The sequence below is a fragment of the Corapipo altera genome, unplaced genomic scaffold (genome assembly GCF_003945725.1).
Source record: "Corapipo altera isolate COAL_440 unplaced genomic scaffold, ASM394572v1 54, whole genome shotgun sequence".
Taxonomy (NCBI): domain Eukaryota; kingdom Metazoa; phylum Chordata; class Aves; order Passeriformes; family Pipridae; genus Corapipo; species Corapipo altera.
The window spans coordinates 2,198,123-2,223,831 of record NW_020884902.1 but is presented as its reverse complement, the minus strand read 5'-3'; the positions used below and the strand labels follow the sequence as shown (position 1 = coordinate 2,223,831).

Sequence of the window (25,709 nt, the reverse complement as noted above, 5' to 3'; positions counted from 1 at the left end):
CAGGAAATCAAAATGTAAATTAAAGACTAGATTCCATTCTTGATTATGAGCCATGACCAACATATTGTATTGAAAAAAATGGATCATGAAACACAGTAAGGATATTACCTGTCTTTTCCCTGGAGGGAGAGGTGGATCTTATTGCCTATGAAAGATAGGGGGAAGTGTGTTCTATGTAGCTTGTTATTCATTGAACTTGCTTATGAAAATCTAAAAATTAATACTTAGAAAAAAAATGGGAGTTGACCCGAAAGTTTTCAAGTTAAGCATAAGAAAAAATAGCACTGTCAGTAATTTTCAGCATGTTGTTTAAAAAAAAAAAGAAATCCTGCTCCAAACGAGAGCCAAAGATGGAGTCAGTGCTTTTTGGGGGCCTAGGACTTGGCCATTTAAATCAGCATGAAGGTAAAACATTTATGTACAACAGATTCTGAAGCAACAGATTCTAAATGAACTCCCAGCTCGTTTTCTGGTATGGAATTTGAAAATATAATCTCTATAGTTCATTCAATACGAATGTGGCCATCAGTCTCTTGCCTTTGTATTCTAAAATCATTCCTAATCAAGTCTTCACTTAAGAAAACTAAACTGCCTGAAGATAAAAAGTAAAACACCTCTGTTTAGCATCTTATACATCACTGCACTGGAATTATTTTGTTAAGGAATTAAATCTGTTTCTTTGAAGTGATTCAATCAGCTAAGTGGATATTTTATATTACCATGGAAATGAAATCGTAAAGTGTAATTGTCAGGTTTAAAAAGTTTGATGCACAATACAACGTTTTTTTTCATCTTTCATTTGCTTTCTTGTTTCTTCCTAATTAATTTTCTGATTAGGATCTGAGTGATAAACTTGGTCTGTACTCCAGATAGGATGCTAACATAGGGAGCAGAGTCATAGAGGTGAAACAGAAAATTGTTTAAAGTTGTACCAAGTTGGTTGCTTTCTTTTTATCTAATTATTCTGGAGAAATCTGGATAATTTATTTTACTTTGTGTTTGTGATGATTCAAAGAGAGAACATTAATTGTTTGTGGCTGCAAATATCTCATATTAAGCACAGAAGGACCAATTGCTTTCAGGGCTGTAGTTACTGATAACATAAAGAAAAAGTGTTTAGATTTGAATATTAAATTACACTCCACATCCACAGTTCTTGGCATTCTCTGCTTTTAGGCTTAGTGATTGCAATATAATTTTAAAATGTGACTACGTACCCAGCAGACATTTCTTTGCCTAAAGGTATGTGGTGCCTTTCTAGACCAGAAAATTTGTTATCTCCAAGTTTCACTGTTAGTTGTCATTATCTACATTTAGATCTGCCTCTGAAATGAGGCAATTCCCATTTTCATTCCATATCCACTGCTTTATATGAAAAGTTACTGAGATCTCTCTTATCTGACATACCAGTTATATAGCTTTCAGTGGTTGCAGTGGCTGGCTTCCTACTAAGATTCAGTCAGATTTTATATTTGGGGATGGATTTTCTACTCCCATCCAAAGACACACAGTTTACAATTCCTTACTTCTCTCATTTTATAACAAACACCAAAAAACCCTCTAAGTACAGAGTCAGGGGAAGTGAACAAATTTGGTTCTTTTTGCATGGAGTTGAGTGTAGATTTGACTGTTGATTCTCCAGCATTCTCTTTTTATCCTTATTAAGCTTTGTTTTTCTAGGCATTTGGAACTGGTGAAGCAGAGGCTCTCTAGAATGCTGCTCCAGATCAGGGAGCAGAAAGGAGGAAGGTGATCTTCCTGCCTAATCCAACAGATCTCACTCCTCAGCTAAAGCCATCTGTACTCAATGATGGTCACTCTAGCTTTAGAAGCTCTCACAGGTTAAAGTATATAATGGTATTAATGAAAAAGAGAGACAAATAACAAATACATGAGGTATTGTTTGCCAGTCTTATAAACAGAAAGACTTTCTTTCTCAAATTGTCTCACTGAAAAAAAAAAGTATGAAATAGAACTATTGTTTCATGAGGAAGAGGATAGCAAGCCCAGCTGTCCCAAGAAGCTATTCAGGATACATCAGGACTGTATGTGGTAATATTCAGTTCACACCAGAACCAAGTGAATGACAAGATAGATGTGGTTTTGTACTTTTGCAATTACAATTCTCTCAAATGTCAGAAAAAATATTTTCAGGCTATGGGGAATGAAATTAATTTTTCAACTGTATAACAGGATTTTTCTTGATGTAGAATTGAACTATACCCCGCAGTCATACAATTTACTTGTCATAGGCACATACTACTTTCATTCCTTAAGACTATATTTCCTGAAATTGCTTTTGCAATGTATGTTTTACTGGAACTGTGTCATTCACTGAGCCCTTATTTTTCAACATAGCACTTACAAAACAAAATACCCACAAACTACAACGGAAACCCAAAAGAAGAACACTCCAGGAAAAAAAGGCACAAGAAACCCTCAAATCAAGATAAAATATGGAGATGAAAAGGCAAACCAGTTGTGACAAGTAGAGATACTGTGTTGATCACAGGCTTTCCCGTGTACTTTAGGTTGGGGCTCTTTTTTTTTTTTTTTAAAGGAGGAAAATGAAACTGTCTTAACTGGATGTTCAGAATGGAACTTAGGTCTCTTAAGCCAGTTTGATCACCTGGTTGCTTTTGCAGTTTACTGAACACATTAGTGTGTGTTAGTTCTCACTAGTTTGTAGCACTTGTGAAATCTTTCTTATCTTGAGTCAATTCGGCTGCTGTCTATAGTATATATATATGTCTATATAATTGCATTTTAAAAAATGGATGTAACTTCTCAAAGCCACATAGGGCTGAAATGTGAATACTGGTAGTACCCCAGCCTCCCCCACCCCTGCTAACCAAGGTGTCTGTGGAAAGATTCCGAGCAAACTTCTGTCAGTTCTTGGCTCTGAATTAGTTTTAGCTTACAGGTGAGTTCTGTAGCGTTCCCCTCCTTGAGGACTGTGTCTGAAATACAGGAGTAAGCGTGCCAAGATCACTGCTGTGCTGCATTGAACTCTTTTATGAGAAAAGCTACTTAGAGGATATAATAGCATTATTATGCAGTTTCCTACCCCTAAGTAAGGATTGACAATTTTTTAACTGGCTGGTCTATTCTGAAAGCACCTGGTAAATGTGCACTTACATAACTTTTACTTAAACCCTTCTAAAGATAGCCTTCCTTAACCATGTTTTCTGATGATAGTGTGGCCTTCATATGACCTTGTAGTTTAATAAGCTGTACATTAAAGCATTGCTACTTAATTAGTTAATGACACCTTGATCAAATTAGATAAATGGATTGGAACAATGCTGTATTCAATTAATTTTCATTTTCAGCTAATTACTATTACTACTAATGCCTATAATTCGAGATGTGGTTTTGTGTTGAGATATCTTATTCATTTCTATTTAAAACAGGAAAGCTAGATCTTTCCAGACTCAAATGCATTTATTATTCTGAATGTAATTACATTTAAGCCTGTTAATTGGTGGCACTGGATATATATTTTTTTATATGTGATGCTTGTGTAATCTGTACCCTGCTAGTGTTTGCAGGCAAGATGGACATCAAGTGTAGGTGTCCTGTGTCAGCCTCTCAGGACAGGATGAGTCTGCTGCTACAAGGTAGTCTAAGCCCTGTGCTTCTCATCCCGTTGCTGATGGGCTGCTGAAGAGCAGAGAGCTGGGATAGCTGAGGCTCTGCTGAAGCTGGAGGCTGGGCAGGCCTGGCACCAAACCCAGAGGGGGCTTGAGGTCCCCCTGTTGGGCAGTTTGCACTTGAGCTCTGCCCTAGGTCTCTTCACTGAGAAGGTTCATAATTTTAATAACAACTTGAAGTGTTTTATCTTCAATATAACCATGTTATTCTGTGTGAAATTTTAACGTGCAGTATTTTGTCAGATGGGGAAAGCTGAAAACAGCATCAATGAAATGTCAAACTGATACAGAGCTTACTGTGAATTTTTGTGCTTATAAATGCAAAAAAGGCAAACTTAAAAGCCATTCTTTGATGTGGTGTTTGATCCAATGAATGGTATTAGCCTCTCATTAAAGCAACTTTTTCTACCAGTAAAGGCTTTATTCCGATTTTTTCATATGATTGCTACCAGACAATGACAAGAAGTGAGTGGGAGGAATTCATAAGAAAAGACCAATTTGTACCATCTGTTCCAGACGTGTAAGCTGAGGTGATACAGTATGGGGATAAGCCAAAGACTTATGTCTGAAAGTGTGATCAGTGGCTGTTTTACATTAATTTAAAAACTTTATTCTTTTTATACTAGTTTTGGAAGTAACATATACTTTACATAGTTTAAAAAAAATACTGTACTAGATTTTGCATTGCTTAAATGAATGACATGGTGGTTTAGTTCTGTATATAATGAAACTTATGTGGAGAACTACAGTGGACTATTGAAAGTGTTTTTATTAAAGCAGGGAAGGATCTCCAGTTCCTACTAAAATGCATTAGTACTGTGCTTGAACAATACTATTTTTATGTTAGTATGCTGTGATCCATCAGCATAAGTTCTAGGAGTACCAGAATGCTCATAAGTGTCCAAAAGGTCTATTGACAATCAGTGAGTTATTTAGTTTACAAAATAAGGTTACAACTTTTAATCCCATTAGTTTTTTTTTCTGATGCCGTGGACTTCTACAAATTTTGAAGACTTTCTGGTCTATTGTGGTTAAGGTAGAGGTCATGTGGTTTTATTTGCTGCTCTCTTCCAGAACATTTGCAGTAGTCTTATGAAATTCTGCCACAAATCTTGCTTGAACCACAACCCTGTTCTCAGTTCTTGAGATACATGGTCTGTGGTCCTTTCAGAGCACTTTCGTTATAACTCTGTAATGTGTATTTTAGTAAAGTGTCATAGAATAGAATCATAGAATGGCTTGATTTGGAAGGGACCTTAAAGGTTGTCCAATTCCAAACCCCTGAAGTATGTTAGTATCTTCTAAACTCTTTAGTGTGGAAGGATTAAATTGTACATAAAAGTTCAGTTATCCAAGCCTAGTAACTGTAACACAGAGTTTTCATTGTAAAAATGTGGTGAGTTTAGCTGTTTTGACATCATATCAAATAGTAAAATATATAAATAATAGAAATATAGGACTATATTTCAAGTTTATGAGCCTCTGGTCCTTGTTGAAGGTAGTATGAAATATTTGGATGTTGCATCCATTATTTTATCTCTCTGAATATGAAATTTTATGAAAATGCAGAACTTATTCCAATAGTTAAAGTGATAATTTCTGTTGAAGAAAAAGACTTACTAAATTCACAATCACAGAATTGCTAGCGTTGGCGGGGACCTTTGGAGATCATCTAATCCCACTCCACTGGCAAGGCAGGGGGTCATCTAGAGCAGGTTACACAGAAATGGGTCCAGTTGGGTTTTGAATATTTTCAGAGACTGAGAGACTCCACAGCCTCCCTGGGCAGACTATAAATTCATGTGGAAGGAATTAATTTCTACTTGTCAAACAGATGAGAGTGCTGTGATTATTGAAGTTGGTCTGTTAGTTCTTTCTCTCTGCATAGGTTAATACTGAAGTTAATTACAGTTTTCAGTCTAAAGGAAACTTTGTTGACTCAAATCTAGATTTTACTTTTTTCCTTGGCATATTTTGTAACTCAGTCCTGTAGTTGTTTTACACGTAGGGAGCTCTGGAAACGTGAATCTGCTGGTGAGTCCTGTGTGGTTTTGGAGAGTGATTAAATGGTTGGGAGATCTTGAAGGACATCAGTTACCCCTACTGCTGGATACAGTGTTCCTGCTGCAGCTCTCTGCAGGCTTTTGGTGTGAACTCAGTCCTCAGAAACCCAGATGTTTTAAGGGGTTGATGGCAATGAGGTAACTTCTGAACCTGTGACTGAAGAGCGGGAAACAAATGGAATAATTACAGTTATTTTTGTAGCCCTTGCCATGTATAGTTTGAGACCAAAATGTATAGCATCTGTATGGCTTGAATACTATCAGTTCTTGAAAGTAAAAGAACCCACAGACTCTTGCTTATCTTTTATTTTATCTTCCCAAAATCTTAATTGCCTTCTTTGACTCTTCATATATGCTCTCTGCTTTACAACACCCAGCCACGCCAACTATAGTCTGTTTTTATTAGAATGCATGCTGTGTTACTCTAATTAAAATAAACCTTTGCATTTCAAATTGTCATTTTTTTATCTCCTTCTTTAGCAATAAAAAATATCCTTGTCAGAAATGCAAAGCATTCTCTTCACAATCTCATTAAATAAGTAAAGTAGGTCACTCAGCATTCTTGTATCAAGTAAATACAGTCAGTGTATTTTAAGTCTCAACCCTTGTTCCCACCAGGCATGACCTTATATCAGAACTGTCACTTCAAGGTTCTGACAAAATCTGACATATTATAGCTGTAATATGTCAGGAAGCCATGGGATGAGCTGAGAAGAATTAATTGCTTCATAGGCCAGTAAGAAACTGAAATGTGAACTGAGGCAAAGATATGTTTGTCAGCCATCAGTGCAGGTTAAAAACAAACAAACACAAGGATAAACATGCTTTTTAGGTGCTTCCTTTTTCATGGACAATTAAGATTATAGTACTGCTTTTCTATGAGAGAGAAAGAAAAAAAGAAAGAAACAACGCTCTTCCCAATGAGCAGTGCATTAATTACAAAAACAGTCATAAAAATAATCATTCTGATTCTCTGGAGAAACGTTTGCATGTAGATGAGCCCTCCTGCAATGGACAAAGAAAGAGTACTTAGCATTTAAGCAAAACCTAATGTTATGGATGTGTCCAATTTTCTTTTAATTGCAAAAAATTCACCGTGTAAAACTGCTTTATCTTTGATGCTGGAGATTTCCATTCCGATATCAACTTCTGAAAGACTTGAATAGTAAAAGGCACCTAGAATAAAAAGGCCTAGTTAATGGTACAGCAAATTCTGTCAATTACTGTGCAAAATCTGGAGAGTGGTAGGTCATAAACAAAAGATATTTTAAAAGGCAGTTTGATGCAAAAGTAAACTGTGACTGGTGATGAGCTGGATCCATGCTACTTTGTGAGATGATAATGGAGTTTTTTGTATTAAAAGTCTTCTGCACACATTAAGTTCCAGTACCAGCTGATGGTTGTATTGCCTGCATGTACCATTATGCCAATAGTTCCCGTTGTTTTGTGTAAAAAATGGGGAATACTGGCATGCTAGGAAGTGTGGATTTGTTTTGTAAAGGGCTTTGGTCTTAGTGTTCAGCTAGAAGGTTTTTGTCAAGGTTTTTATCATTTTGTGGTAATGAGAGTAAAAAAAGAGGAGAGTGTGAAGTATTAGTGGTGTCCATCAGCTCCCTGTTCAGGTGGTCACTGTACAGCATCACTTGTTTAATTCATCAGTGCATTGAGCATTCCCAGGAGATGTATGGCACTGTATAACAGCAGGATGAGGACTGCTGTATATAATGGGGCTCCCAGAAATGTATGTATTTTGGGCTTATAAAGAATTATTTCCCCATCTCACTCTTCTTCTGGAAGGTTATTAACATCTTGAGTTGAGATCCAATCTGAAGTTTGCTATCCATTGAGTGGGTTCTCTTGGACTTGAAGGTCACAGTAGTGATCTTTCTTTGAGGTCACACCTGTAGAATTGAATGTGTTCCTTCATCCATTCCATTTTCTTACTGCTTCCCCCAGCTAATCTTATGGTGACCCAACCTGGAAGTGGTAAAACTGAGGGGAGCTCTCTGTTTGTTTCCTTGTCTCACTTGGGTGAGGATTTGGTACTTTAGCTTAGGGTTTGTACCAGAATGAAGCTTCTGGTGTGCAGAAGTGCAGAGGTTACAGGGTTGTTGCAATAGTGACAACATGGTGCCTTGGCTTCATGCAGCAATACACTTTTTCAAAGAAAAGGATAAAATAATTGAAACTTCTTTGCTTACATACTACCTAAAGAAACATTTCTTCTTAAGGTATGTGTCTTGAAATTATGGGCATATATTTACTTATAATGGTTCTGTAGTGGGGTTTGAGACAATCATTCCTTCCATACATTTGATATGGGATGAGCTGGTTAATTTGACTGTTATGGTATATTCTTCCTGTGATGGGAAACTATGGGAACAGTTTTTGGTCACAAATTCTTTAACCACTATTTTGATAACGTGTCACTAGTATTTTCATTAATATTTGTCTATAGTTCAATGAAGCAATAACCACTTTATTTTCTTGAAGTTTTGTGGCATTTTTAATATTTCAGCTCAAAAATGGCAAATTAATCATACATACATCTGTAATCTTATTCATAGAAGCAACCTGCAGCATTGCAATGCAACCTTTTTAGAGCACAATTACTGGTATGTTTTGAAGAAATAATTTTTTTTCCCCAGAATTCTGATCTTGTTCAAAGCAGACAGGTACAACCTAGATGTATGAATGAAGTTAGATTATTCATTCTCTTATGTTTAGGTTTTTTAAAAGAGACATATATACACATTTAAAAAGAAAAACTTTGTCAGAGAGCTATTATACCACTGAAGATGTCTCTTTACAATTCTCCAAAGAGTAGGGGAATTAAAATTTATAAATCTACCATAACCAAAGTTAGTGCTTTGATATAATAAAAGTGTCCCTGTTTGAGTATATTTATGAAGAGACCCTGAATATAAATCATTTTGTTTAACCTTGAAAATAGCCTGATTTTATTGAATGCTTAAAGTAGTATATATAGAGAAGATACCAGCTTTTGCAGATTAGGTATATCTAAAGTCTGACAGCATTCCATTGCCTGATGTGATTGAATAGCTTGAAGGTAGTCATGGAGGGTAAGGATTATGTACAGCTATAAGCATGCTTTTGTTCCAAGGGATGGCTATACTCTGTCCTACACATATATCTTCACTTCGGGGAACCTAAAATATTTTTCTCTATCCTAATAACTTTTCTACATAAAAGAAGAATTCTTACTCTATCTTTTCTATTCTTATACCCTGTCTTGCTCTATACTTACTGTATCTTCGCTTTTCTTTAAAAGAAGCCAAACACCATCAAACCAAAAAAAAAAAAAAACTCTACCAAAACAACTGTGCAATCCAATCAAGTGAGTTTGAATTACTTCCTGCTCCCAACTTCACAGCTGACTATAAATTGATTTTCCACCCTCCTATCTTCAAAATAATTTGCTGCAGAAGCATAAATTTCACCAGCCAGTTATAAAAACAGGTCATCTTTAGTCCAGTTTTCCAGATAGGAATGCTTGAGATGCAGACATTACTCATTATTATTTTTTCCCCTAGTAATGCTACTTCGTGTATCATAACAGTTTTCTAGGATCCAAAACTATTTAAAGAAGGATAAGTTGTTTATTATGCCAGTAATTCAGAACACTGTCTTACAGAGTTCAACTTTTAAAGGCCACGCAGACCAGATCTCTTTAGATTGTTAGAGCTTTTCTTATTTAATAAGTGTTTAATAAGACCTGATTCTGAGTGATCTTACAAAAGTTGAGATAATTTGATTATAGAGCAGTTACTATAATGAAAACCAAAGTAAACAAAATAAAACTCAGAGCTGCAGACTTGATATATATGTAGACAGTATCAGGTCCTCAGCTGTTCTCAAAGTGGTTTATGGTGGATAAAATGTTATGAGATGTGTAGAGATTTCTGTCCTCCCTAAAAATGCTGAGAGGGACCCCTCTTACGTGGGGGTTACAGCTTTTAAGGAGGTTTTAGTTGTCCTCTTCTGTGCTGTCATCGCTGTTGAAGAATGTCTTCATCAATTTATCAAATAATGAATGTGGTTAGTAGTAGAGGTATAGCTCATTCAAAGGCCTGCAGCACTATCCCCATGGATATAGCTGGGATACACAGGTGTGCTGAGGCAGGTAAGAATTTTGGGCATTGACTAGGCTGATTCAGTAGCTGAAAGAGAAGTTCAAGAGTGTACATTTTGATTTTGCCTGGAACAGATGTTGGATGGTAATAAAACTAGTAGGTTTTGTTTGGATATAGTCTTTAATCTTATTATGAAAAGAGAAGAAAATTAAGTCACTTATCAAAATGTACAGGGGGAAAGATCAAGAAATTCAGGTCATATGCATAGCACATCTGTTTCAAGAGTTGCAAATGACTTCAAGCAAAGTTTCACAATGGACTACATGATGCAATTTCTGGATAGATACTGTAGGGTCTCATTTCAACAGCCCTAATAATTATTTCTACTATTTTTGTTTACCCTGTTTAATAACCCTGAGTCCCAGCTGTTTCCATCTGAAATCTAATTTATATGTTTAGCTCTACCAGTGGAATAGTTGCACTGGGAGACCTCTAGAGAGAGCTATTTCCTGCCCACATCAACTTAGGACTTTAACTGTTTGCCTGGCCAAAATGGTTGTAATCAAATCTGTGCAGATAAAAGGGCACTTTCCCACAGACAAGTCTCTAGGCAGGCACTTTCTTTTTTGATGCATTGTTGTAAAAGTTCTGTTATGTCCTGAGAATACTTGGTATTGTTTGCCTTGGTAAAGTGGCCCTCATCTCCTGCTGATTTTGCTCAGCTTGCGTTGCTCATTACTTTACAGGTTACAGCACAGTGCTAACCTCCCAGTAGGGCGCAGCTAGGTTTTTTTTTTATTGCAATAGTTTGCTCTGGAGCTGTTCTGAATGACTGCAAGGCCAAATACAATCGTTAGATAACCCAGTAGTATGCTGGTTCAGGGAGTCCAGCCCAACAACCTGTGCTGCATTTCATCAGCTGCACTGGAAGTTGAGATCTACCTTAAGCTCTTGGGCTCAGCATTTCTGATGCTACATGTTGATTGTGCTTCAGTGCAGTCATTCTGAGAATTATTTTCCTAACATGATTTATTACTTGACTTTCTGTGGGACATTTCAAGTGCTTTATGGTATTGGACTAGTCTGTATTTAACATTTATCAGATCTGCACGAACACATACTGGATCTTGGACACGTGCCTGAGTTAGGATGGAACTACCCATGCTAAGATGCAAGAGCTATGTGAAGTTTTATCAAATTGCTTGTCTGGTAATTTACTGCAGATGGGATTTCAAAAACTTACAGTCTTGAATATAAATAGGCTATAATAAATTTGAGAAGGAGAAGTTTGTTTTCTGAAATGAAATCTTCCATTAAAAAAAGTAATTTCCATATGCTGTTGAACTAGGCAAGTTATTAGTGGTCACATCTTCTTTATGAAGAAAGCATAAGGGACAGTCTTTTCATATTTTTTTTAATCCTTCTTTCTGAGTATTATTCGTCTGGAGCTGGCTAATCTCTTCTGTAAGATTTCTTTTTAATTGGGAGTTAAGAAGTTCTTATGACAGTAATTATTCAGGGGGCAACCTCTGACTTGATGCTCAGCCTGGTAAATTAACATACTTTTTTTTTTTTTTTTTTGCTTAAATCAGAGGGGTTCAGACTCTGGATTTCTAAGAGGTGTGATTTCCCCAGTTTAGATTTCTAGTGCAGCTGGAAAAGACCTAACTTGCTTGGAATTGGGATGCTTTTCCAAGGACATTTCAAGGAAAAGCAGGTGATTATATCAGTGTTACTGGACTATAAAAGATGTAATATTTGTCTTAAAGGTGACTGAATTACACTTGTAATGTCATGGTGGAAAATTCTGGAAAAAACCTCACATTTTTAGGTGTGTGGGTACAGTACATATTTCTTGATGGTTGTGCCACCTAAACCAGTGTTTTTAACCAGCCTGGGGACATTGCTAGTGGAAAAGTGGCACCTGTGAAAAAAGAGGGGTGGCAGCATTTAAGGGGGGACTGGATGGTCCTTACTTGCTGTTCCTCCTGTGTGCAGGGGGAGGCAGAAGGGCATGACCATGGAGAAGCTTGAAGGGTAGTGAGGTAACCTGAAAGGTCAAGCTGCAAACTGGTGTGGCTGAGACATCTGTTCTGCTCCTCTGCCCCAGCTATAGGGAGAGCAGCTCTCAGGAGACGTGTAAAGTAGCATCAACTTGCTCAGGTGGTTTCATGCAGAGGTATCAGTGCCAGGCTCTGGGATTGCTCATGTTCAGCTGCCTTCAGCAGCCATTTGCAGACTTGCACCAGCACTGCTTTTGCTGAGCATTGCAATCCCCAGGCTCCTATATTGCTTGTCTTCACAGGGAGAGAAAATTATGAAGAATGCATTGTAAGGTGAAGTTTCTTGGAGAAAGGAATAACTTGAAGATGTCTTAGAAAGCTGTGTTAGCTGTAGGGGCAGAGGGATGCACCAGACAAAGAAGAGAACATGGAAGTTTCATACTATAATGAATATGCAACTTAGTGTTACTCATATCAGAGAGAGTTAGAAGTTCTTTTAAAAAAAAAATTAAAGAAAAAGAAATTACTCTGAAGAGGAGAACTATTTCTTGTAGAAGAGTTTAATAAAAACAATAATATGTGTTCTGACTTTCAAAATTAGGAAAGAAATGTTTCTTTTTTTTTTTCCCTTTGGGATTTAGCAGTATGTAATGTGCTTAACAGTGAAATTTTGCAATTTGTCATGTAGCTTTTTATTTTTTTTTATTTAGCTATTCTAAGAAAATCAATTTACCTGAGTAACAATGATAGGATCTGCAGCTATTATCACCTCATCATTAATTTCTCCTGGTCTCTGTTTAATACAACTGCTGCAGAATGTTTAATAAATCATTAAAATATCTTGGATTTAACTGAGAAATAAATTATTTAAAACCATAACTGCAACCTGTTTCTCTACTCCCAACCCCCAAAACCCTTTTCACTTGTTAAAGCGTAAGTGAATTAAAGCAAAATAAAATCATAAATGTGAGAATCTACAGCTGTCATGGTCCGAAGGGGGGACAGGACACCAGGAAGGGTGCAAGCAGACTTGTTTATTCAGGCGTGGGCCCGATTCTTAACTGTCCCGCCCGGGAAAAAGGGGCAGAACATAGGGTGGGCTATCAGACAGACAAACAGGGGAGCAAATCAGAATAGGGCACAGGCAAAAGGGGGAGGAGTGGGGGAAGCAGGGAGCAGGCAAACTCATTGCAGGCCTGGGCATGTGCAGTTGTGCACCGCGCAGCATGAATACAATGAAACCACACAATAACAGCAATGTCCATATGAAAGTCCTGCCAATTGCTGCATGCTTTTCTCCATGACCGGAACTATTCCCATCCTGAATTGTGTTCCGTCACATACAGCTTTTAAAAAAAAAATTGAGAAGAGAATAAATACAGATGATGAATTCCTAAATCTAGTCTGCTTGTGATCTGTGCTTGCAGATACCACACAGCCATGTTTCATGAACTGCTTAGTGATTGTCTGGTTTAGAATGAAGATATTGCTCTCTTTGTTTTTGCCACTGCATTTTTTTTCCTACTCAAAGCATCAGGAAGACCTTCATTGCAAACAGATTTATTAGCTTGTTGGTTTGCAGCTGTGATTCCAGCCCTAGTCACCGAGTCAGGACACAAAATGAATGTCTGGATGCACACCAGGCTTGACGCCGTGTACCCTGAAGCCCTTGAGTGATGAGACCAATAATGCACCAGTGCCTTGCACCTCTCAGTCGGTTTAGTGAGAGCTGCTCAGATATATCTTTACTTGGGTGAGGTGTTGCAATTTTTGTTGTTGTTTTTACTAAATTGGGCATCTGGTTTGCTCTTTCAACACCAGATCCTGGTGGCATGGCAACACTAACAGGAGAGTAGAAGAAACGTTCAACTGGTATAAAATGAAATAGAGAATCACAGAATATGCTGAGATGGAAGGGAACCACAAGGATCATCGAGTCCTCTCTTCTGCTTCTTGTTTTGTGGATTTGATAGATACAGAGCATGGAATGTTTGTTTACAGGAACTGAATAATTAAAGAAAATTAAGGCCCAGCTGAATAACCTCATTAGGTTAAACAGATTCCTTTTCTAGGATTAAAGGGTAAGGAGAAAGATAATGTAAATAAGTAATTTGAACTCCTAGTAAAATGTTTAACTCTTTCTTACTTAGTGTAATTTTTGAATATGTATCTGTACCTACTGAGTGGAAAATCCAAACGCAGATGATTATCTCTATAGTTGTTAACTCCTTTTGTTAGTACATCATCTCTTCTTTTAGTCCAAGTCACTTTTTTTTAATAGCTAAAAATCAAGGGAAATGCTCTCTTGCCTTCCTACAATTCTTTTTAAAGTCAATTTAAAGGAACATTTAACTGTTCCTGAACGCTAAATTATTTTTTTTTCAACTTCACGGAAAACAAAGAAATAATTGCAGTAAACAAATACTTACAAAAAAAAATCCAGTTATTTATTGCAATAGGAGACTGTCAGTTCTCTTCTTCAGAAGCATCTTCTGGTCTTGCTGTCTAACAAAGAGACTCTTGTAGCTGTATGTTGAGGTAAATAATGTCGTGGGACGTTGCTCATACTGATGTTAAAGAGGATTAAAATTACAGTGTAGAAATCTTTGAGATTAGGGAAAAAATCTGTTTACATATGTGTGCATTGCATTACCAGCTGTTGACTCCCTAGTGTGGAGGGTTGAGAAGGAGTGAAATGTCTGTTACGTTATTCTAGAAATAGCAGTTGGACCCATGTATTACAGAGAGTAAATGGAAACTATTCTTTTGTCAGGAATATTCAAAAAGGAAGAGTAAAACTGCCTTGTGCAGTTTAACACAGGTGTATGAAATATGTTTATTTGCTATACTGCTTTCCTTTTCACAAATTACTCTAGACAAAAAACTGTATTACACATATTTCAATCGCTTAAATTAATACCTCCTTACAGATCATATTTTCAGCACAGAGAATTTGAATTCTAATGGAAAGAAGAAGTGTGGAAAGGCAAGCAGGGCCAGCTAAGGAGATCAAGGAGCAGTTAAAGGATCATTTGTGAGTGCTCAGTGCTCCCAGCTTGCCTGACAGAACTACTGCAAAACTCTGATTCAGTCTTCCCAGTGGCTTTAGGTTTGGCCTTTTAAGTTGATGAGGAATTAATGTATTTCTGCGAGATGAGTGGGAAAATATTTTTAATGGTGGGAAGCAGTTGGCCAGTTCATAGTTGTGGCTACTGCAGAATGCAGGCAAAATACACACTGGCTTTGGGTCAACAATATGTCTAAACTGTGAAAGGGAAAACTGAAATCAAAAAGTAAAGAAAATGCATCATCTCTTGACACAGAAAAAATTTACATTGGGAAGTAGCTTGATACAGATGAGTGGAACATAGAAACCCTCTTGGCTGAGTGGCAGAGTTGGTTTTCAGGGGAGTTGTTTGTTCTTTAGTGGCTTTCCTCAGTTCGTCTAACTTCTTCAGTCTGCACTCTGATGTGTGCAGGGTTTTGAGTAACTTCAGTGTTCCTTCTCATTTCATATATGGGCTTGATTTTGTCTTGATCTTGACCCTGAAGAGTTTGTGTATAAAAGCTGATAAACCACTGAGGGAAACAGTAAACTCATTTGAAAGAAGGGACAGTTAATATTCCCAAACTCTGCAGTAATATTAGCGACATTCCAGATGCAGAAGAGCAAGCAGAAACCTCTGTGTTCCCCCTAATTCTCTCCTTTTTGTTTCCTGCCCTGTAAACAAGGTGTTTTCAAATTTGGAATTTACATGAGCTCTTTGGAGGAATTGCTATTTCTCAAGTGCACAAAAGATACATTGAGTGGCTGTATTTCCCCCACCAAAGGCACTGATCCAATGCAATGTGCTATTGTAGGGATGCTCAAATGCAAAATTAGCTGTTCCAGGGTAGCCAGCACTTTCCCAGGAAGAGAAGGGGAAGAGAACCTGTGATGGCTTTCACCCTTGTGCTTTGCATCTCAAATACTGGGTAAAACAGAGGAAAGAGTAAACCACAACTGATATTTTTCTGTTTCCTTGTACAGAGGCAGGAAAACAGCGATTGTAGGCATTTTTAGCCATTATTAATCTATGCAATTGTAACCTTCGTAATTTTCTCCCTTTAAAGTGTGGAAGACGCTGAAATAACAGCCTAAGGAGGTTTGGAAATTGGGACTTGGCATTTAAAGCCTAGTCAGCTCGCATGGCATTGTGCAGTAATTGCTAGTTAATGTAAAAGCAAAACCATTACGGTGACAAAATCTTAGAGTGTATTTCTCTTTTGATGTGTAAATTAAAACTGTCAGAAAGCAGTCCCAATATTAAATAGGCCCCTTCATCCATTCTAGTTTGAAAACACTTTGCTTAATCACTGGCAGCATATATATACTCTTTTGCTTGTGTCTGCCATATTCACTAATATTATCTTTCATCCTGACCAAAGGAGAAAGATTTAGAGGGGCTGTGAGTTGTTTGTGAGGTTATCTGCTTAGACAAAGGAAGAATAATTTTTAACTCAAATTCTGCTAGTGTTTTTGTAGCAAACTTCTTAAGCCTGAGTATTTTGTTACATTATTTCTTTTTCTAAGTAAAAGTACAAGCTTAAAGAAATTCAGAAAAGATAATGTGTTTCCGGGGAATTGGAGAGAGATTTTGAAATAAGCTGCTAGCCTACTTGTAGAAATGACAGAAGCTTCAATAAAACCAAACAGTAACCATCTGGTTTTTTCCATTCTCTAGATCCTAATTGTTTTTATTATGGTATAGACATCAAATTATAATTTGCTAACCTATTTTTAGCAACCACATAAAAATGTTAAAACAAACTTTCTCATGTTGCTTTCTCACTTTAGCAGAATTCTTCGTAGGTGTATTTCTTCTACTAAAGATCTTGAATGGTTTTGTGAATTACTAGAAAAAAATCAATATAATATTTCTTCATAGAAGAATGAAGTATTAATGACTCTACTGCTCTTCCCCCTCACATGCTTGGTTGAATATCTCTGTGCTCTTACATCCTCCACTTCCTCTTCTGTTCCTGACAAACTTTTAAAATAATAATTATGGCTCAGTAGCAAGTGAATCTGCTGGAGATAGTTGGAATGTAAGTTGTGTATCTTACCTTTGGTTAGTGTGCAGTGAGGAGCTTGGAATGCCTGTGGTACTGTGACCTACTCCAGGGTCACTCAGCTTGCTCCTTGTCTTGTCATACTTGTTGTTTGGTTTTGGGTTTTTTCATCTATCCAGACAGAAGTTGCAAACTGATTCTGGTGAGGTTTCCACAGGCTTATGTAGTCCCCTAAAGTGTTTTTGTGAAATAATGGATCACTTCTAGGGAAGGAAGCAAAAAAAGTGAACCAAAAACCATCGCACGGCAGCACGTTGACCAGAGCCAGCAAGCTTGCAGTATTGATTGTTGAATGCCATGGAGGAAATAAGCCTCTGTGGAGGGATTAAGTAGCTAATATGTGATGTTAGGTCAAACAATAACTCAGCTGGGATTAGTAAAGACAGGAATTGCTGCTCATCCTTCTCCCACAGCACGTCTCTGCTCTCCCACTCTGCTGAAGGCTGTGCTATGCAAGACCTGAGACTCCATGGCATTGCCTGGAAGTCCATCTTATTCACAGTGGGGTGTGTTTTTAGTGTGTTCTGACAACCATTATAGCAATTTTGTTTTCATGTGGCCTATAGAGGACTTGTGTAGTTCTGTTGTGATTATTTTTTTTTCTATTGACACTGTTCCAACATTAACCTGAAGAATGTGTTGGTCTAACAAAATATTGTGAAAAGATAAAATTTGGCTGAAGTTTAAAAGAAAAATTAAAATTTTCATTTGACTTAATAGTTTGGCACTTCCCCTATTGCTAACAGTTACTGTGATATGTTGTGCTCATAATATCCATGGTCACTAGACCTATGTGGGATTTTAAGCAGCGTCTCCTACCATGTTTCTGGCAGTTGCTCTTATGCTTTTAGTCTTGTTTATCCCTTGTACAGTAAAAGCATGTGTGAGCTCACTGTGGCTGCCTGCAAATCAGTGCTGTAATCGTGTAATTACATCCTGACATTGCTGACCCTGGGACTGTGAACAGCATCCACCCTTCTGTCTACTTGGACCTGGGACAGTGGATACGAGCTGTCCTTGACCATAACCCTGCTGGGATAGTGGGGGATAGTGGATGGTGGCTGCTAACTTATGTTTATAATAACACACATAAATAAATGCACTGGATTACAAATGTGTAATTTAGGAAGAAGGCTTGAGGGAGGATGATCTACTTCTAATGAGGTAACTTAAAATTACTATTGTTTTGCAAAACAAAGAATCCTAGTAGTATCCAGTAATAAAATACAAGCCTAGGTATGATTAAAACATTTAGAAATTTAGAACCGCTAAAAATTATTTTTGCTGTAGTTCCCCTTCTCTTTAGGTTTAGAAAGACAGACTCATAGTTTGTTACTCACAAAGGAAGAAGAAAAGAAAAAGGAAGCAAGAATATATAATTATGCTTATTAGAATAATCAGAAACTGATTAGTGTGGGAGGAATTAATTATTAAATCTACCCACGCTCTCTGGGTTTTTTTTAAAATTTTTTGCTATTCAATTATGCATTAGTAAATGTTATCATGCAATCACTGGCAAGGTGATAATTAGTATTTATGAATTGCTGTTTTTTAGATTTGACCTATTGATAAATTCCATTTGTAGAGGTGGTTGTAGGTACACAGTTGTCTTGGGGAGCTGTGTATTTTTATTTTTGATTTGTTTTTCCTCAGTTCTGAATTTTGATACACTGTTGCACTAGCAGGGACTTACAGTTGCCTTTTATTTTTGCTAATAAGAACAGATGCTTTAATGTACAGAAAGGTGCCCCTGTAAAGCACTGAATTAAAAGAAAACAATTCTTAGGTAAGGAAATGTATGTAAATGAGTGATCAGTGAAAAGCACTGTGATAGATGGTAAACAGATGCCTTTTAAAATCAAGCATCTTATCTGGGGACCTAAATGGGGTTTAGATGCCTGGGTTTAACCAGATACTTAGGAAAATTTTATTTTTTAATTATTTATGAGCCCTTGAATGTAGCAGAGGTCACTGGTGTTATCTTTAGTTGCTAATGATATATCAGTATGACTTCATTCTGAAAACAACTGGTTTTAGCTTTTCTGAAACAGAAACCTAGTGTTCCTAATCTCCCAAGCACCAATTTTGTAAATGTCCCGAGGCTATTAAAGGGGATTGTGGGAGTAAGTGGGATCATAGCTAATCAAACTGACTGAGGGGATTGTGGTCAGTGCTGCGCAACCACTTGTCCAAACGAAGGCTCCAACCGTGGAAGAAAAGCACATTATTGTTTTGATTTCCAGCCTGTCCTGCTGACACGCTTTGTGCATCTGCTGGAATGAGTGTTTCCGTGCGTGCAACTCTGCTAGAATCCATTTGAATGTTTTTCAGCTAAAAAAAAGAAAAAAAATGAGTGGCAAATGCTGTTTGGTTTAACTGAAAACTGTAAAGAGGACTCTTAATTTATGTATATACAAAATTGTGTATTTCTGTATATCTTAGGTTTGTGTATAGTGTTTGGTTTTAATATTATGCTGAGGGTTCATTGCTCACTGGAGTGCTCCACTGTGGCAGAATTTCAGGGCACTTGTTCTCTTGAGGAAACAAGCTTGCCTGGATAAGAATTACAGAATCTTAAAGTTGAATTACCATGACTCCCGCCTCTTATGTTTTGAATTATATTGTTTGCTTATGGGATGGAGGATTACTTTCTAGTAGACTGATTTAAAGTCTAAGGCACTAAATTCTTTTTCTTTTTCTTTCTTTTTTTTTTTTTTTCCTGATTTAAGAACAGTTTTGATATCAAAAAATTCAATTTGATCAAAATGGGTTAAGTCTCTCGGGTCACACAGTGTGATGTAATGCTCTTTCAGGCTGCATAGTGCCTTGTGTTCTGGGAGCAGTCTGCCTCCTTATGTCATCCATTCTCAGTGAGCAGCAGTAAGTGGAATAAATAAGCCGTGGCTAGGGGGTTTTTTTGTTTGTTTGTTTGTAGTTTTGTGCAGGTTTTGTAAGCTTTTGCAACTGATTTAAGTAGGATATATACATATAGTCTTGCACCATCTGATGCAAATATATCCTTGTCTTCTATTTCTCCCACATTTGAACAGTGTAAAGTAACTTTGTGGAGTTGACTTGACAAGTATTAAATATTCCATTATGTTCTAGATGTAAAATTAAACTCAAAGATGAATTATTTTCATGAAACTATTTTTCTATATTCTGAAAGTGGTTTTGAAATATATTGAATCATAAAGATGCTCCAGCAAGGCAATAACTCTGGTACTGAAACTGGATATGGAGAAGAAAATACACGGAATTCTTTTGCTTTCTTGCTTTCACTTTTTAGGACATAATCTTCCTTTAAAAATGTAGAAGTCTGATAAAAACATGATATAGTAGTGTGTGCTGATGTGATTTAACTAAACACAATAACAATTCTTTGAACAGCAACGTAAATAAGGACTCTAATTTTACTTAAGCAAAAAATACCCATGAGTAAAATGGGAACTTTTAAGTCCCCAGGGAAAGAACTGAGTTCACATTTTTTCTGATAAGGCAGTTTAGTTTCCAGTTCTAATTATGTCATAATAATGAATTAGTTGTTCAGCAAAGCAAATGCAGAGATTCATTAAAGTTGCAGGAAAACAGCAACATCTTAGTTGGATTTTCTTTGAGAACTGATTCCTTCTAATTAAAGTTGAGTTTATCTTTGGGTTTTACCATGTTTTGCCACCTTGGTCTGTGATGCTTCTACAGTTTATATATGGTCTAAATACATTACTCATTTGAATAATACTTTGGTGTTTGTGAGGTAAGATTTTTTTGGCCAGTTTAATTTTCTGATCATAAGCAGGTAAACCACAATAACTTTCAATACTACTTTTTTTTTTTTAATTGTTTTTCTAAATTTGCCCTCAGGTCAGTCTGCATTGGTTTGTTTCTTCTTCTTTCATAAGAATTTAAATGTAAAACTGCTCTGAGAAAAGTTCTATTAAAAACAAAGCCTTGTGTGCACATGCAGAGCCAAAGATACTTTTTAATTTAGGGTTTTTTTGCCATTTAAGTAGAAGAAAATATTTGTATTATTTTCCAGTGTTTGGTCCCTGACGTAATTGATCTAGCTTAGTTGGCAGCTGAACTGTGATCTGTAATGAGCAGATACTTTAGCAGGAGTCAATACTTCTTACTTCTGGAAAAGAATGAAATAATACTAAGGAGTTGTGGGAAGAAATGTAAAGGTGTCCTTTATGAATGATTTATGTGAGTTCATGCTTTTTCACACACAGTCAAAATGGATTCATGCTGATGATCTACATTTTAATCTTCAGAACTTTAACAATAGTATAAACTCACTAAATGCTATATTTAGTAAGTGGAGATCTGTGGTATTAAAATACTAATAAGCAATTTTTGTCAGTTTTTAAAAATATATGTTTGAGCAGGATGCGCTGTTTCCATTACCATCTTGATTTCTTCTCTCTCTATTTAAAATCCTGTAATGGAGTCCATATTAGAGCATTTAAGTCTCTTGAATAGCCTTTTCTTTATTTACCTTTTGCAAACCACCATAGACCAGGACTTCAGTTATGGAAGATAGAGGAGAAATGTCTTTGACATTCTGGAAGGCAAGTGCTTTTGCAAGAACTTCTTCCTGAAGTTCATTTTTAGAGGTTGACTAAAACTACCTTCTTTTGCCTTCAGCCCCACTATCTTTCACGCTAACCATAAACTATAACAATAAACTAGTATCACTAACTAATATTGATTATGTAATAATTAGTGTCATTCCATTGTTGGCAATTTTCCCTGAAAGATCAGAAAGTTATTAATCTTGAATTATTTTCAAATTCACATTCCAGATGCTGTGTAATAGTTCTGCTACTCTGTGGTGCTCCATAAAGATGAAATTCAGAGATTTGCCTGTGCTGATTCACATGACCTGTAGTGAGTGTCTATCAACAAGGACCTGCCAGTTACTACTTCATCTGGAGAAAACCCAGAGCAGTCAAAAGGAAATGCTGCTCAGAGGTAAGAAAGCTCACCTTTTTTATTTATTTATTTTTTTATTCGTTTTCCCCAGAGTGATGAGTTCTTCCTACTTGAATCTGTGCAGTTGTGTGGACTGGAATTTGTTGCAGGAAAGGAGCAAAAGTAAAGGGAAAATGAAAACGACTCTTTAGCTTTGGGGTTTGAATTTTTCCTCTAAGGTTTATTGAAGTTTTCAAACCAAGACTTGAAAGTAGTTAGGGTATCTGTGCTGTAGTTAGGGTATCTGTTTCTGTTTGCTAAAGAATTTGTATAGACTTCTTCCTCTTACACTCAGAAAATAATACCTGAAGGCTGAAAGGCTTCTGGTCTGCTACAGAAGACCAGTTAGCAAATTATTATACATTTCTGGTTATACCCTTTCCGGTGTGTGAAGTTAGCCACTTTCACATCCTTGTGTGATAAAGTGGGAGGTAAGCACTACAATACAGTTTGAACACCTGCCCATTGGGAAGCAGAGACTGGAAATGAACTATGAGCTGTGTGTACACAATCCTGACTTAAAGAGCTTCCACAGGGAAATCTGAGATCAGGCTTTGTTATGGACACTTTGGTGCTGGCTTTTATTGCTGTTGCTGTGCAAAGACCTTGTTACAGCCATTTATGTTAAGCTGCACACTGGGGTGATTAGTTTTCTGTAGATGGGTAAGAGGGAGATGACAGTCGTGGATGGCTGTAGTAAAAAGGCTGTATGTTTGGAGGAAATTTCATGGATTGGATTTGACCTCTGCAGCAAATGAGCTGTGGAAATCCTTAGACCTCTCAACCAGAAAAACAGAAAGCATGCATTTGCCTCATCAAATGGCCTTCAACGGTTTCACTTATTTTTCTGTTGCTACAAGGGCAAAAGCCTTTCTATATCGATGCCTCTTGGTCTTGCCTTCTATTATTTCTGAATAGTTTTAGCTGAGGCAAGACACACTTGTCATTCTTATCTTCGTAATTTTCTTCCCGAGTGTGATTATATTAGACAAAGGAGTAGGAGGGGAGAGGAAAGCTTTGGAATTGTTCATATGGGCTGCAGCCAGAACCCCCTAGGTGAGCCAGTTAGCATGATGGGAGCCTGCCTGCCCTTTCTATTCGTACTCAGCATTGTGGTATTGGTGCTTTTAAAATACTCTTGAAATGAATGAAAACTGCTCACAGAGCAGGAAGGTGATACATTGTGTTATTGTCTATAAATTTTGATACAACTTCATATTTCTAGGAAACTGCTAACAATGGTATGTCGAGTTCAGGCTGTTGCTGTGATACATTTTTTTAAACATAATTATCTCAACAGCTACAAGCAAAAGTTTAGGAAGGTAGGAAGTTGAAGTGAGAAGGAGTTATATTTGTTTCATTCATGATTGAAATACGAATGGTGTTGTTTGGGGTTATTTTAAACTTATATTGCAATTTAGACTTTGACTCTTAGAAATCTCAGTCAATTTGTAGAAGCTGGAGTCTTTACTGATCAACTTCTAGTACATTTGGAGACTGACCAGTAACCTACTATTCCTCTAAAATTTAATGGTACAGTAGACACAGGGTAAAAGGCTCTGTCTGATATTTTCTGCTTCAAAGACTGGAGTTGTGTATTTTGCCTCTCTCTTGTAGAACACCCTCTCCTCCAGTAAAAGCAGCAAAAATGACATGTAATTGACTTGGTAACAGGGCTTGTACCCCACCAGCTAAAGCCACATGTGACTGTGATCCTGAAAGCTTTTTCCCTTCTTCAGTGAGCAGTACAAAGTGGAGAATAATATAAAATAAGTGTGTAGCTTCTCCACAGGTGCTGAAGTCACTGAAACCTGTAATTTAGGTGATCTGGCAAAGATTTCAAATTCTGTGAAGGTCTTTTGGGATTTTTCTGTGATCTCAACTTTTGCCAAAGTGTTTGAAATAGTTGCACAGAGAACAAGCTAGTTATTGGTTTTTCTTCCTTTGATTCTCTATGAGGATGCTTAACCACCTGCTTTATGTGGCATGGTTCTTCTTTTAACTAGATGAAATCTAGTATTAGATTGAGATCAGTTTTGATTGTCTGAATCTCATTTATTTCCCGCTATTAGACCAGGACAACAGGTCATTTTACTTTATTAATAAAGAGTTGATACCTTCATCCATAATTCTGTTCTCTCCATATCCCTTTGTGTATGGATTTGTATTGTAACATTGAGCTAATGTGTGGAGTCTCTATAATACAAATTCACTTATCTAAATCTGCCCATTTTGGATAAGTATATTGGAAGAAACATACCCATTTATAGCCAATACCTAGAGCTATGTCAAAGGAAAGCAAAAAGACCTTGCTGTGGGCAGAGCTGTAAGAAAATAATGAAAACAATGAGGGAAAGGGATAATAAAAATAACCAGAAAAGAAGAATATTGTGAACTCCAACAACTTTTGAAAAAATAAAAATTTTATCCAGTGTTCTTTAGCTAATTCCTGATACAGACTTTAGATGCTTACATATAAACAAAAAGCATTAGCTGTTAATCTTCAGGCAGCCAGAAACTGAAGTATTTTGTCCCTTTACAGGAATTTAAAATGCTAATGAATGATTAAACTTCACTAACAAGCTGCCTAATTTCACTTGCAATGATTTAACAAAAGTGTTTTCCATCTGGGAGATACAAGAAACAAACAACTCAATTTTTGGAAACAGATTTTTTAATTTATTGTTCTTTGTAAGGTTGCATTATGATGGAGTCCTATAAAGGGAGGTGTTTGCTGTTTGGGGGCCCTATCAGAAGAATACTCATGGGTAATCTTGTTAGAAGAGGAAAAATTTATCCAGAAGATTATGTCAACACATTCTCTACAGGTTTTTCTTTAAAATCACAAATTGAGTATCACATCTTGCAAAACAAAGAACCAAAAATTTAAGATGGGATATTCAAAGCTTTGAGGCTTATTTCTAGAGTAGCAATTGGGAAGTTCTGGGACTGTTGCAAAGCTCCTGTAAATGTATTCTTATGTTATAGTAAAATCTAAAAGGAAAGGCATTATAGATTTTGTATCGAAAATACTTTCTAATTAACTAAAGGTACGTTATGATTTATTTCTGTAGTTTCTTAAGGCACTTTATTCTCTTAGTGTAACATAATAAAACTTTTTAGTTATGACACATGTCAAGAACCAGGTAGAAGGCAGGGACTTTTTTGGCATTCACCGTGGACTTTAAATAAAGCGAATGTTTTGTGATATTGCCCGGCACTTTGAGCATGTCTTTAAAAGCTATGTTTCTTCTTCCTTCTTCACTTCTTTTTCCTCAGTTTGAAATTACTTATTTCACCTAATTTACATCAGAATTGTAAAACTTCCTCTTCCAAAGTAAGCTGTTATGGAGATATGAGCAAATAGATTGCTCTTTGGTCTGGTACAAATGCAAAGTGTTTACCTTAAGGATTTTTTTTATTGTTGCATTTTAGGAACTTGAAGTAGAATGAAAATGTATAATGCAGGCATCCTAGCTAATGGAGAAAAGTCTAAATATTTTTGATACCGGTATCTCTGCTCAGGGAGAAAGGGGATACCTACTGGATACCATTTGCATAAACATAATTCTCTGCTTTATGAACTTGCTGGCCAGCAAGGGATCACAAATGTGAATACAACTGTTTGCACAGGAAATTCCTTTAATCCTGACTATGGCTATGAATGCGTTTGGAGCTGTAGATATCCTTGGATCAGTCAGTTCATTCAGGGCCTTGCAGCATCAACCTGCCAGTCTTTGAAAGGCAGAGTTAAAATGTCTGTCAGTGCAGTTCTGCCATGTGCATGGGCACACTAAGAGTAACAGCAGAATT

General features: G+C 36.7%; 1 long non-coding RNA gene across 2 annotated transcripts in view; it reads left to right on the top strand.

Annotated features, from left to right (window-relative positions):
* Positions 1 to 21,890, top strand: part of LOC113950657 — a 209,808-nt gene extending 187,918 nt beyond the window's left edge. For both annotated transcript variants that reach the window (XR_003528843.1, XR_003528840.1), the window contains one exon: positions 21,728 to 21,890. This is a non-coding gene — a long non-coding RNA (uncharacterized LOC113950657). The remainder of the gene's footprint in view (positions 1 to 21,727) is intronic.
* The last annotated feature ends 3,819 nt before the right edge of the window (positions 21,891 to 25,709 follow it).